The sequence below is a fragment of the Centruroides sculpturatus genome, unplaced genomic scaffold (genome assembly GCF_000671375.1).
Source record: "Centruroides sculpturatus isolate CEXI.00-Female unplaced genomic scaffold, Cexi_2.0 scaffold77, whole genome shotgun sequence".
NCBI lineage: Eukaryota > Metazoa > Arthropoda > Arachnida > Scorpiones > Buthidae > Centruroides > Centruroides sculpturatus.
This window is the reverse complement of record NW_019384320.1, coordinates 338,400-351,483: the sequence shown is the minus strand read 5'-3', so window position 1 is coordinate 351,483 and position 13,084 is coordinate 338,400. Positions and strand designations below refer to the sequence as shown.

The 13,084-nt window shown below is 27.7% G+C and overlaps 1 protein-coding gene across 3 annotated transcripts in view; it reads right to left on the bottom strand.

The window, feature by feature from the left end:
- Positions 1-13,084, bottom strand: part of LOC111625160 — a 112,408-nt gene that overhangs the window by 73,318 nt on the left and 26,006 nt on the right. For all 3 annotated transcript variants that reach the window (XM_023368230.1, XM_023368220.1, XM_023368212.1), the window contains exon 2: positions 7,678-7,798. The gene's annotated coding sequence lies outside the window, so the exon portion shown is untranslated. The remainder of the gene's footprint in view (positions 1-7,677; positions 7,799-13,084) is intronic.

Genomic DNA, 13,084 nt, shown 5'->3' with positions numbered 1-13,084 from the left:
AAAGGAAGAATGTCGATTTTTACGAAATTGTTACCTATTTTCAGCGCAAATAATCATTCCTATATTAATATAAAGTAGAAAAAACTATTAAATTTATTAATAAAATATCAAATTATAAATAAAATCTGATAAAAAGTGATAGAAAATTCCTCCCTCTTATCGAATCGAACGGAAATTTTTTATATTTTTTTATGGATTTTATTCGAAAAATTTCCTTTGTTGGGCTTCAGTTTTCGAATTTCAGACTTATACATTCCGTCTGTCTGTCCGTATGTCATTCGTTAGAACAGTGTTAGATTTTTTTTTTCTTATAAAAACATGTGAGTATTATAAAACTTTGTTCCAGTAGTAGCCTACGAGATATGAAAATGTATACAAAGCACTACTTTATATATATATATATATAAACGTTTAGTAATAATAGCCTACAAGTGTAAGGTGACGAAGTGCACTAACAGACCTTATCTTGTATGCAGTTTTCTATAAAAAAAAAATAGTGTTTTGTTAGTGCATTTTTTTTGCCATTCTGAAACTTTATCTTTGAGTTTTAAACACGTTTTATAAAACATTGGTTTATTAAATTCTTATAACAGAATGTAATACGATCGAACCTTTGAATAACGGCCACTTTGACCGTGTAAATGGCCTTTTTTCGGAGGTTAGAAAAAATGGCATCTGTTTAGAGGTTTCAGAGGAGTTTCCTCTGTAGAAATCTTTTATAGAATACATAAAAATGTGTTTAAAAGCTCGATTTTTCTTTATAGAAAGAAGTTATAAATGTTTTTTAAAATTAATTTCCATTAGAACGTTGTCTTATGGAGAGAAAAAAAGAGCAAATTGCCTGGAGCAACCACCAACAGAAGGCCCCAAACCAACCTTTTTATTATAAGAAACTTATTTATTTCCCAAGAAATTTCCCGCAAGAGAAATGTCTGAAGTCAACACTGTACATGGGAGGCCCTCTAATTTAAATATGTCTAGGCCTCACGAAGCTATAAGACGTCACTAGTAATTCCAATAAATATTTAAAAGAAAAAAAAATCCCTCACGAATCATTATTATTTCAGTTCAGACATCTTAAGGAGTTTTAAAAATTAAATACTAATTATTATCAATTAATAAAATATTAATTTTATAATTAAAACGTTTAAAATTAATTAATATTTATTACATTTTAATTAATTCAACCAAATAATTTAATGTTATTCAAAGTTTTTATATTAACAATTGTTTAATAGATATGAACTTTAATTGTTTAATCGATTAATTATTTATAAATTATTTCGAATTTCAAACCTGTGAACAACGGACAACGAAGAGAATGTATAAATGTCCGTTGTTTGGAGGTTATTTTGAACGGTAAAGTGTCCGCTGTTCGGAGGTTCCGCTACTGAAAGTTCGAATGTATTTAAATACTTAGTCCGGTTTAGACAGGTTTTACTGTATTTTAAATATTAATATTTAATTTTCCTGATGAATTTTGAGGCAATCTATCACATCATTATCTAATATATATATATATAATTTACAGGGAATAAATGCAACTATAATTCTTATATATGTTCTATTATTTTCCAGTAAATCTCATATATTTCCACTATATATTGTACATTAAACCATTGTTTATAGCTAATGTTCATAGATAATGTTTGCTTGAAGTATTTCAGTGGCATTGATTAGCTTTGCGCACGAATTTTACGATGATATAAAATTCTTTTCTATGAAACTGCCGTTCGTTTTCCCTTTACTTTTATTATATTCTAGTGAAAAATTACGTTTAAATTATAATTCTGGAATATTTTAATTATATTTTTCTATCGACTTCTTTTTATATTGAGATAAAAATCTAAATGTAAGTTGCTAAAATGTTTTAGACAAGCAGGAAACTAATTTAAGCCCTTGTAATGGCTGCTAAACTTGCAACTAACATAACAAGATCAAGATTTATGTCTTCACATTCTATTGCTTTTCTTTCTCTTCTAACTATCTTTTTTACTTTCCCGGCTGTTATATATATATAAAAGAGGGAAAGTATGGCGATCGAAACTAAAAATGACCCCCAAAACTTTTACATTTTTGGAATCTTGAAACGTTGAGAAATGCAAACAATGTTGTGGTTTCTTCTGTATATAAATACAGAATGTTAGGATAATGGTGTGGAGTGTTGTGGAGGTAATCCTAATTTTGTTTACCTACTTTGAAGCTTGATAACTCCTGTGTCTTTAGTCGAAAATATCTGAAATTTTGCAAGATAGTTTGTGTATTAGACGAAAATATTTGTAGAAATTTTCAGAAAAATCGGGCCATTGGTTCGGGAGATATGGCCCAATTTCTTTAATATTTCCCAAACTGATCTAAAGACTTAAAGGCAATTATTAGGAATGGAAACAAATAACGAATGTCGCAATAAAGTTAACAAATTTGTTTATTTGTTAATTAATATTCTTCTATCCTCTAAATTTTTATTTATTTATTAAAAAATAGTCTTTTGTAACTTACATTCTACGTTCAATTCAGTCTTAAACCTTAAAGAAAAGTACTTAATTGCTAAAAAGATGAAGAGATGAACACGTATAATTAAAATGATTTTTATACGTGTAATTTGTAAAAAATATATTAAATTATCTTAAAATATAAAACGAATGATGAAAATTTTATATATTTTCTTCGATTTTTCAGTAAAATTCTATTATATAAACGACAAAAACACCCACAGATTACGAGAATCGATATCAATAGTACTTAGTTATATAACAAGAGAAAGAATAAATAAAAGTATAACTAATAAAGAAAATTCGGAAATTACACGTTGCAATATGCAAATTATTTCATCAATAATCTGAAAGATGAAATTGCTTGTATGTAAATTAGACGGGAGAATAAGCAAAGGGATTATCTTCACGTCAGTTGACAATGAGTGACATAAGTCGAAAATAACAGAAATTATGTTTAAAAAATAAAAATAAATAAAAAAATTTAAATTGAACTAAGTTAAAAATAAAGTATTTTCCTTTCATAATTTTCAAAGAATCGAAATAAATTTAAAGAAATAAATTATTGAATAAAATAATGTAGAAACTAAACATCTCGGTGGACATTAAACGTCTGGAGTAAATACGTAAAACAAGAAGAAATTTAAAGAAAATATAAAATGGAAAAGAGAATTTAATTAAATTTTAAGCCCAATTCTATATATATATATACAAGAAGTTATTTTAATCGCTAGGGATTTGTCTTTTACAAAACAGATTAAAACGAACAAACATCAATAAAATGCACAAAAAAAAAAAAACAAATGAAAATGACAGAAAGTGAAGAACTTTATTTTAAATTAGAAATTTTCCTTTCCAAAATGAAAATTGTATCTAAAACATTAATTAATATTTCAAGCAAGAAAGAGACAACATAAACAGTGAAAGTCAGTAGCTTAAAATAACCGAAGAAACGTTAATACTGTTTACTTTTTTTCCCTCTAATTCGAAAGTAGGATTAAGAGTTGGGTTCTTCTTTCCTATCGAGATTATCCGCCCACACGAAACTATTCCGTAATAATATAATCACTAAAAGACTAAACTGACATTTCTAAGTCTAGAATATCGGTTAACTAAATACATTTTGCGTTACATTCATCGAAATTCAACCTTTGTTTTCCGGCAATTCCCTAATACTGTAACCAAATATACTAAACTCTTCTCTGTATCCTCGTAGAAAGGGAAGAAGAAGTTTGGAGACGAAATCAAACAAAGAAAAGCAAAGAATAGAAGCTTGTGAGAACGTAAACTGATAAGAAAAACTGTAAACACGAGAAAGAAAGTGCTTATAAATCCGTAAAACAATCGATACGACTTAAACTATATAAAAAAAAAACTAAAATATCCGGATGTAAATCTCCTGTAGAATGTGCTATCGAATCTCTGGTGTGTCGAGTGTATTCAGTATTTATAAAAGTAATCGCTGGATGTATCGATGGAATCCATTGAATAAATAGCTGCGGGATGGATCGAGTCCATATCGATAATTGAACCCGCCGGACGACACCATTACGAGGTTAACTTCCGGCTCTTGACGTCAAGTACCAGAAGAGTACCGCCTACGGACCGATACAGTCGGAGAGCTGTTTAATTATACAAGTAATTTTCTCTAGATAATTCGATTTGCAACTGATGGCTACGGTATTTAAAGTAGAAAGAACTCGATAATGTTAATAAATCTCTTTCCAGTTTCCTCCAATTTTCCCTAATTCCCTTCTATTCTTAATAAATGTACTCATCCAAATCACCTCAAAAATCTAGGGAATTACGAGAGGACGTAATAAATTCCTAAATTTACATCTGTTTATTCTTAAATACGTTTCTCACTCCTCTAGCTTATAATTAACATCGAAAGACGTCATGATTTTCCGCGATAATAATAGAAATTTAGAAAACCAATTTCTCAGACGGACATTAAACATCGGATCCTGTTAATTCCAGACGAAATTTTAGTTTAATAAAAATAAAATTCCATAATAAATATAAGTCATATGGATCCGAAAAAGAATTGCTCGAGGGTATTTGGCATCCATTCAAACTGTATAAAAGGAAAAATATAGAAAAGACAGCTTTTAAAAGTAAGATGCCAAACTAGAATTCACAATAATAAAAATTAAAAGAGTGCCAAAAAGTGTTATTGTTAACTAAGGAGTGCTAGACACTCTTCTCTTCTTTTAATGTGAAAACTATTATATTATCTTGTAACAGAGGGAAAATATGACCTATTATAAAAATGGCCCGCCATAATTTTTACATTTTTGGAATCAGGAGACCTTGAAACGTTAAATAAAAAGTTGGGGTTTCTTCTATGTGTATAAATGTTAGTGTTTACGTGGGGGCACACTTTAAAGCTTAATAACTCGTGTTCCTCTTGTCGAAAATTTCTGAAATTTTGCAATGAGGTTTGTGTGTTAGATAGAAATGATTGTAGAAATTTTCAGGAAAATCTAACCATTAGTTCGTGAGATAAAACTCCAACACTTTAATATCTCCGAAATGATAGCAATCATTAGGGATGAAAACAAAGAACGGTAGGAGAGCCAAGCAACAATGTTTCCAACTTAAAATTATGAAATTTTTTATAATAAAACATTGCTGTTGCTGTATATTTTCTCTTAAGAAAGAGGTTTAAAAATCTTCGCGACTTTGAAGCTATAAATATTTATCTTTTGATGAAAACCTCATAAATACAGAAGACTTATCATTATTGCATGAAGTTCTCGATAAAGAAAAAGGAGTGTTTATAAATTATTCGAAAATAGTTTAAATATTTATTGGTATTAAGATGTTGCGAGTTAACTTTTAACTTAAAAGAAAAAAAAACAATATTAATTAAATTACTGTACTGTACGTTAATTAATTTATTATTTTTAGAAACTTGTACCATAAATATGGGAATTTTTTTGCTATTATTTTAATATTTAATTAATTTGTTTTAAATTTTAATAAAATCGAAATATTAAAATTATTTTGCTCAAGAGCATCTTAAAGGAAACAATTTTATTAGATGATGATGATGATGATTAAATACAGAATCATATTTTCTGTCAAGGACTATCTGAATATATTTACACTATATAAAGCAGTAATTAAATTACAAAATTAATTAATTCAGGGAAGCATATTTAATTAAAAAAACATATTTTCTTTTGTAGCAATATAAAAAAAATTAACCTGGATAATGTTACGCTTATAATCACTACATTTATCAGGGTGACAAACAGCACATTTATACCCTGTTTTTACGTTTAAAAAATGGATAAACAGAGCATTTTTACTGTTTTTTAAACCATTCCGTAATAATTATGGTTTTATTTTACGTAGTGAGCATCAATAAATACTACAAGATGTCCCTAAAGTCGCCATACATAAGGGAATACAATTACTTACATAACACCAGATTTATTGATACGTATAGAGCACGTTTCAATATATCTGGGGTTATACAAGTAATATAAATTGGCAACACATTCGAATAATAAGAGAAGGTTTCAATATATACATAAATAAATCGACAAGTGTTATATTTAAATGATAATGCTTCATTTCTGGCTTCTCACTGCAGCCCTAAGCAATAGAGAGTGTTAATGACAATTCGTGGCCACACTAAATTACTAATTAAGTATTCAGAATGAATAATATGAATAAAAACAAACTTCATTACGTCTTGTCTGATAAAAATCAGATTTGTGTATAGAATTTATTAATTAATTCACAGTTCGAAACTAATTTATTTATTTAATTTATGTAATCAATAATAAATTCATTTAGAATTTCATGTTTATAAAGTAGTAAACAATCTTAAAATGCTTATTATAGAATTAATTTTAAATTTTAAAGTTTTTTTTTTATTGATTATAAGTTTTAAATTCTTTGTCTGTATCAGTTCCAAAGGCAGATGAAAGGAAGAGGCTCAAGAGCACTTATCTCTCGTCATTCCCATTTACTTTTTTATTAAATGATACGAATCGAATATTTAGTTTTTCAATTGAAAAATTTTATTTTATTGTAGTTTTTCTGCCATTTTTTCCAATTATTTTCTGTTGGTTAAGCTCTCTTTTTGTGATAGAGCAGTTTATTAGAATATATTACAAAATAATCAGAGTATATGATATTAAATGTTTCAGACTCTCTCTCTATATCTGTGTGTGTAAAAGAGGTTTCTCTTCTGTAGAAGAAACCTCTTTTAGAGTTTCAGACACCAAATATTTAAGGAAAATTATATTAGAACGAATCGAAGAAGCTTCTACCAAAGTTTCTTAGGTTCTAAAAGCTAGAAGCTTTGCATATTTTACGTTTGGATTAAAAGAAATTGCTAAAAAATCGCTTCTTTTCCACATTTAATTTAAGCATTTTGTCATATACACATTACGATAACGTCATAAATAAAAAATAAACAAATTGATAGATATATTATTTTGTATATTTACTGTCAATTATTACTTTAAGGTATTAAGAAGTAGGAAATATGTCTTTTCGTAACTTCTAATGCCACCTAATAAAGTATAAAAATAAGTTTTCGGCTGCCAGTTTTTACTTAAATTAACTAAAAACCAGCTTTAAAATATATATTTTATTAGATTATAAGGCACTTCATGCGTGTATGCTGAATGTATACACTTAAGCATCATGCCATACAACTCGATCTTTCTGAAATGAGACGTGACCTTCAGATTAAAAAAATCTCTCCACCTCTGTACTAAGAAGTGATGCGTAGGAAGAAGAAAAATAGGAATTTGATCCTTTTATTCTCGAAAAAAAACTCGTTATCTGATAACGATGTTCATATTTAACATTTATAAGTTTGTCGATAATGATCAAAGATATCAAAAATGTTAAATAGTTAAAACATTCGTAGTTAAAAATAGAATTATTTATATTTTAAAATAAATATTTTATATTATTTATGCGTTAAAATCTATAATTTTATCGATAAATTAATAACTAATTGATGTTTTCAGGAAAAGTATGATGTACAGGGGCAAGACACTAGTAAAATCGAGAGCGTATATTTTTTTAAATTAAATATGTAATTAAAAATTGCAAACCGAAATTCTGATATCACAATAATTTTTACTCATTTTCTTAATAATTATTAATATTTATATAATAAAATATATTAGAAATCATTGTTTCAATTGCTCACCACTAGGAAATTTAAGCTGATTCACATCTTCATATTATCAAACTGCTGTTGATTTCCTTTTCTTCTGATTACATACTGACTAACACCTTATCTTTATGCTCGTGGATTATTATGAGAGTACCTAACGTAAAAAATAAGCAAAAAAATCTCATTTATTTTCCTGAATATCTTGATAAAAACTGAATTACATAGAATTTATTTATATTATTTTACTTTAAGATACAAATATAGCTATTTACAGAACATATTCACCAGTTGACGAGTAAGAATATGGATTATCTGTTCAAATTCTTGCATTTTATGCATTGAAATATCTATTGATATGAAGGTTTTAATGCAAATATTTAAGTACCAGAAAATATTTCAATACATTTCTGATACTTAAGTATCATAAACGTATATTTAAAGACGTATTCGGTACTTAAGTATACTTTTAAAGTAAAATAAAATAGCTGAATTAGTCCTGGAAAAGTTTAAAGAATTCTAGGAAAACATCTCGTGAGGGATACAAAACAACAGAGTGTTCAGGAAAATTTAATAAAAATTATGCTTGCAGACAAATTGGAAAGAGATAGAAGAGGAAGAGGAAGATTTGAATGGGAAGAAAACGTAAGGATTGGCAGAGGACAGTGACTATTGGAGGTAAACTGTTTATCATCTGCAATCCTACACTAATACTAAAGTACAAAAAAATGAATTTAAATGCTTTCTACACTTAATTCTGGTACAGAAATGTACCATAATTAAGTACCAAGAATTTGGTTTTGAATCAGGGTCGCTTTTGGACCTTGATACAAATGTTTAGATTTAAAAACACTGACTGGTAAGTGCATTTCTGGTGTTTTAATGCTTGTATTAAGTAAGTATAAAAACATACTAAAATATTGGTTTAGTACGAATATTTTTAGTACGTTTCCTGTACATAAATCAAGAAAAAATGGACTGATAATAAATCTACTTGAATTTATACGAAAAGTTTACTTGTAAATATAAAAATTTTAAGTGCATAACATTTGAAAAACATGTAAAATGTTATGTAAATTGTGTTTAAGATACTTTTCGTTTTTTTTTAAATGTATTTTTAAACGTGGCTCATGATTATTGTATTAAATTATTAATACATTTGACATTAATAATTAATTACTGCGTATACTATTATTCTAATTGCTGCCTGCTTTCAGATTTGTCATAAATAATACTTAATTTGTCTTCTTAAGCAGTTTTGATACCTTAAAAATTCCAAAAAAAAAAAATTAAATTAAATTTATATATAAAAATATTCCTAATTTTTCTTAATATTCCAGTTTTATAAGTTGAATTTATTTATTTTCTAATGATAAATTATATTTAGGATCCTTATTGACGAAGTTTTATAGGGTTGAGATAATGGAGAAGGGAGCAAAACTTACTTTTAGTGATGCAGAAAATAATGATTTATATTTTAATCCTTACATAAAAAAATCTAGAGACTATTTCTAGCTAAAACAAAACGAATGTAAATCGATATGTACACGTAATGATCCACTACTCTATCACTATATTCAGTACACTGAGTATACTCAAGGTTGATTTACTTTATGAATATAATTTTTCAAATATTATTCGACGATAACGATGTAGGAATATCATTTACATAAGATATTCTATTTTAAATTAAACTAATTTAAAAATATTTTACGTACAAGAGAAAATTCTCTATTTAAATATAAAGTTTTGCTTATAAGAAGTGAATATAAATGGAAGATTTTAATTGCATTTTTAATTATCTTATATACAATTAATAATGCAATTATTTTCTCCTGCATTCTGTATTCTGTCAAATTAATATAAAGTAAACAAATAGTAAAGTTAATGAAGAAAATACGTTAGGAAACGTGAGGAAACGATAAAAATTTCTACTTAAACTATCAATTTTACTTTCTTGGATGTATAACAGAGGAAAAGTAAGGTTACCGATTAAGATACGACCCCAATTTTTTTTAATTTTTCGACTCGATTGATCTTGAAACGTCCAGAAGTGCAAAAAATTGGGGGACTTTTTCTATATGTGTGTGGGGGGTCACCTACTTTGAAACTTAATAACTCCTGTGTCTCTTGTCAAAAATTTCTGAAATTTTGTACGAATGTTTGTGTATAAGGGAGAAAATTTTGTAAAAATTTTCAGGCAAATCGGAATATTTATTCGGGAGATATGGCTTCCTTTAATATCTCCCAAACCAATCTGAAGACTTAAAGGTAATGGTAGCAATTATTAGGAATGAAAACAAATAAAGAATGCAACAAAGTTACTAGCTTTTTTTTCTAAAATGAAAAGATATTTAGGAAATTTTCTTAATTTTTTATGAAAGAAAACATCTGAAAGGACGATATCAAGTTAAATAAATGTAATATTTGTTCATAACTTCAACTGAAAGTGGATGATAAAAAGAAATTTATTTATAAATGATACACGATTATTCACTTATAAAAATCTCTTCTCATCTGATCGTTTTCGGTTCTTTAAGATATGAAAGCTTTCATTCATAATTGATGCATCATAAAGAACTGTCGCCAATAACTTTAAAGTAAGCAATTGGTTGCCTTAATGCGGGATAGAAGTGCTGGAAATTTAACATAATTACGATTTTCCTCAGTTAAAATGTGAATTTTTTAAATGTAACTTAGCAACTACATCTAAATTAACTTGTAAAATGTGATAAAGAAAGCAATTAGTGATTTTTTTATGCATAATTAACTTAGAAATCATGTAATTTTGTGATCAAAATATGCAAGAATAGCATTATTTATAAATAATAATATAAGGAAAATTAATTTTAAACCCTCAGACGACGAAATAAAATTACTTTAAACTTAATTTTTTTTTTTAAATATATCTTAATTAAAATTTATGTAAAAATAACAGAATAAATTTTCTTAATTTTATCTACTTAATGAAAATTATAAGTTAATGTAATTTGTGTAAAAGTATTCAGTACATAATTAAATTTTATTGATTGTCCAAATATCTACAATTTTCTTTTTCATTTTTATTTATTTATTTTTTTTTAGTTACAAATTTCTTCCAATACAATCGAAGGAAAAATAAATAATACACACACAGTTGCTCAAGACACAAATTATAGAGCTTCAAAAGTTAAATTACGACTTATTTAATGACAACTGGTAGCTTATTCGAGTGATTTACGCTGTTAACTGATTTTTTAGGCCATTCTGTGTGAATTTATAGCGCTTGAATATGATTCAAACATTGTTTTTAGGACACTCTGTGTGTGTTAACTGTGCTAGAACATAATTTAAACGTTGTTTTTAAGCCACTGGGTATGAGTTCACTGCTCTTAAATATGATTAAAACTGTTAAATGAGTTTTTGATCACTGTATATGTTCATTGCTCTTGAATAAGATTAAAAATTCGATAATTTTTAAAAAGTAATTAACATTTTAATTTCAGTTTAGTCCAATTTTGATCAATTAAACATATTCACTTAATTGTATTTGCTAGTTTTAGTGTTCTAAAACAAAAAACTTAAGTCGAATTCATCTACTAAAAATATTTATAAATCNTTTAGTTCAAATTTCCGGCTATAGGTTCCTTATATCAAAACGTTCAAAATTTCATCTTCTACAATCCCCGAAATTTTTAAAACGTCATTCTGATACACCCTGTATAAATCTAGCCCGGATGGCAGAGGTGGTTAAGACGTTAGTCTACCTCTTTGGTGAATCCGGGATCGAATCCGTAGATCACCCCTGGAATTTTTCTGGAAGGTAGTGTATCCCGAATATATTGGGTTCAATCTCTCACCAGCCGGTTGCCCAGTTGTGGCCCTGGCCAAATTCTAGATAGGTACAATTAAAAGTGCCCAAATGGAACCGAAATAAAAGATAAAAATTTGGTTTAAACATTTCTTCCCTGAGGCTCTAAGAGTACCGAGCCCGTGCCGAATTTATAATCTCCGTCATAGATTCGTTCAGAGCCACAATGAACATCTGAAAATTGGACCCCACTCAGAAAATTTCTGAGATTTACGCATGGACTCGAGCTATTTTTAATTTATTTCATTTAAAATATATGCTCTCCACCTCAAATTAGTAATGTCTTACCTCTGTACATCATACTTTTCCGTTAGCAAAGGAGTAGTGCCCGGTTATCTATCTAACTCCATTGTAAAAATTTTTGAATTGAAATAACGTGACTTCCGATATGGATCGGAAATTCATATATAGCTATTTGAGACCCACTGCCGCTAAGGTTTCTATATCTCGTCTCGAATTTCATTTATCTAACATCATTCTCGAGATTAAGGAATGACAGACAGACTATACACAGACGGACCGATAGACGACAGTGGAAATTTATAAGTCTTTATGGCACTTCTTATTGGATTGCAATTTTTGCATTGCTGATCTAGAAATTCCCGCTGGCATGCGTCTGTCTGTTTGTCCTTCCTTAATCTCGAGAATAGAGTTAGATACATGTAAATCGAAACTAGATATGGAGAGCTTAGAGGCAGGAGCCCCAATTAACTATAGATGAACATCCAATCTGGACCAGAAGTCAAGTTAAGATAGGAAAACTCGATCACTGATGGGTAGTAATGGGATACGTTCTTGTTTATTACAATACCCGCAATGGGGTTGAATAACTGCAACTGCAACAATGGTGAGGAGAGTGTAAAGTATATTGTATAGTCTATATTTAATTAGGAATGTTGTTTTTATTATTTAAATTCGTAAAAATTATTTATTTTAAAAGAGAGAGAGAGAGAGAGAGAGAGAATATTTATTTTCATTTTTATTTATTTATTTTTTTTTAGTTACAAATTTCTTCCAATACAATCGAAGGAAAAATAAATAATACACACACAGTTGCTCAAGACACAAATTATAGAGCTTCAAAAGTTAAATTACGACTTATTTAATGACAACTGGTAGCTTATTCGAGTGATTTACGCTGTTAACTGATTTTTTAGGCCATTCTGTGTGAATTTATAGCGCTTGAATATGATTCAAACATTGTTTTTAGGACACTCTGTGTGTGTTAACTGTGCTAGAACATAATTCAAACGTTGTTTTTAAGCCACTGGGTATGAGTTCACTGCTCTTAAATATGATTAAAACTGTTAAATGAGTTTTTGATCACTGTATATGTTCATTGCTCTTGAATAAGATTAAAAATTCGATAATTTTTAAAAAGTAATTAACATTTTAATTTCAGTTTAGTCCAATTTTGATCAATTAAACATATTCACTTAATTGTATTTGCTAGTTTTAGTGTTCTAAAACAAAAAACTTAAGTCGAATTCATCTACTAAAAATATTTATAAATCATTTATTATTATTATTATTTTTTAATAAATTTTATAATTAGAAGACGACTTTAAAAACAAAAAGTAGGTTTTTATTTAG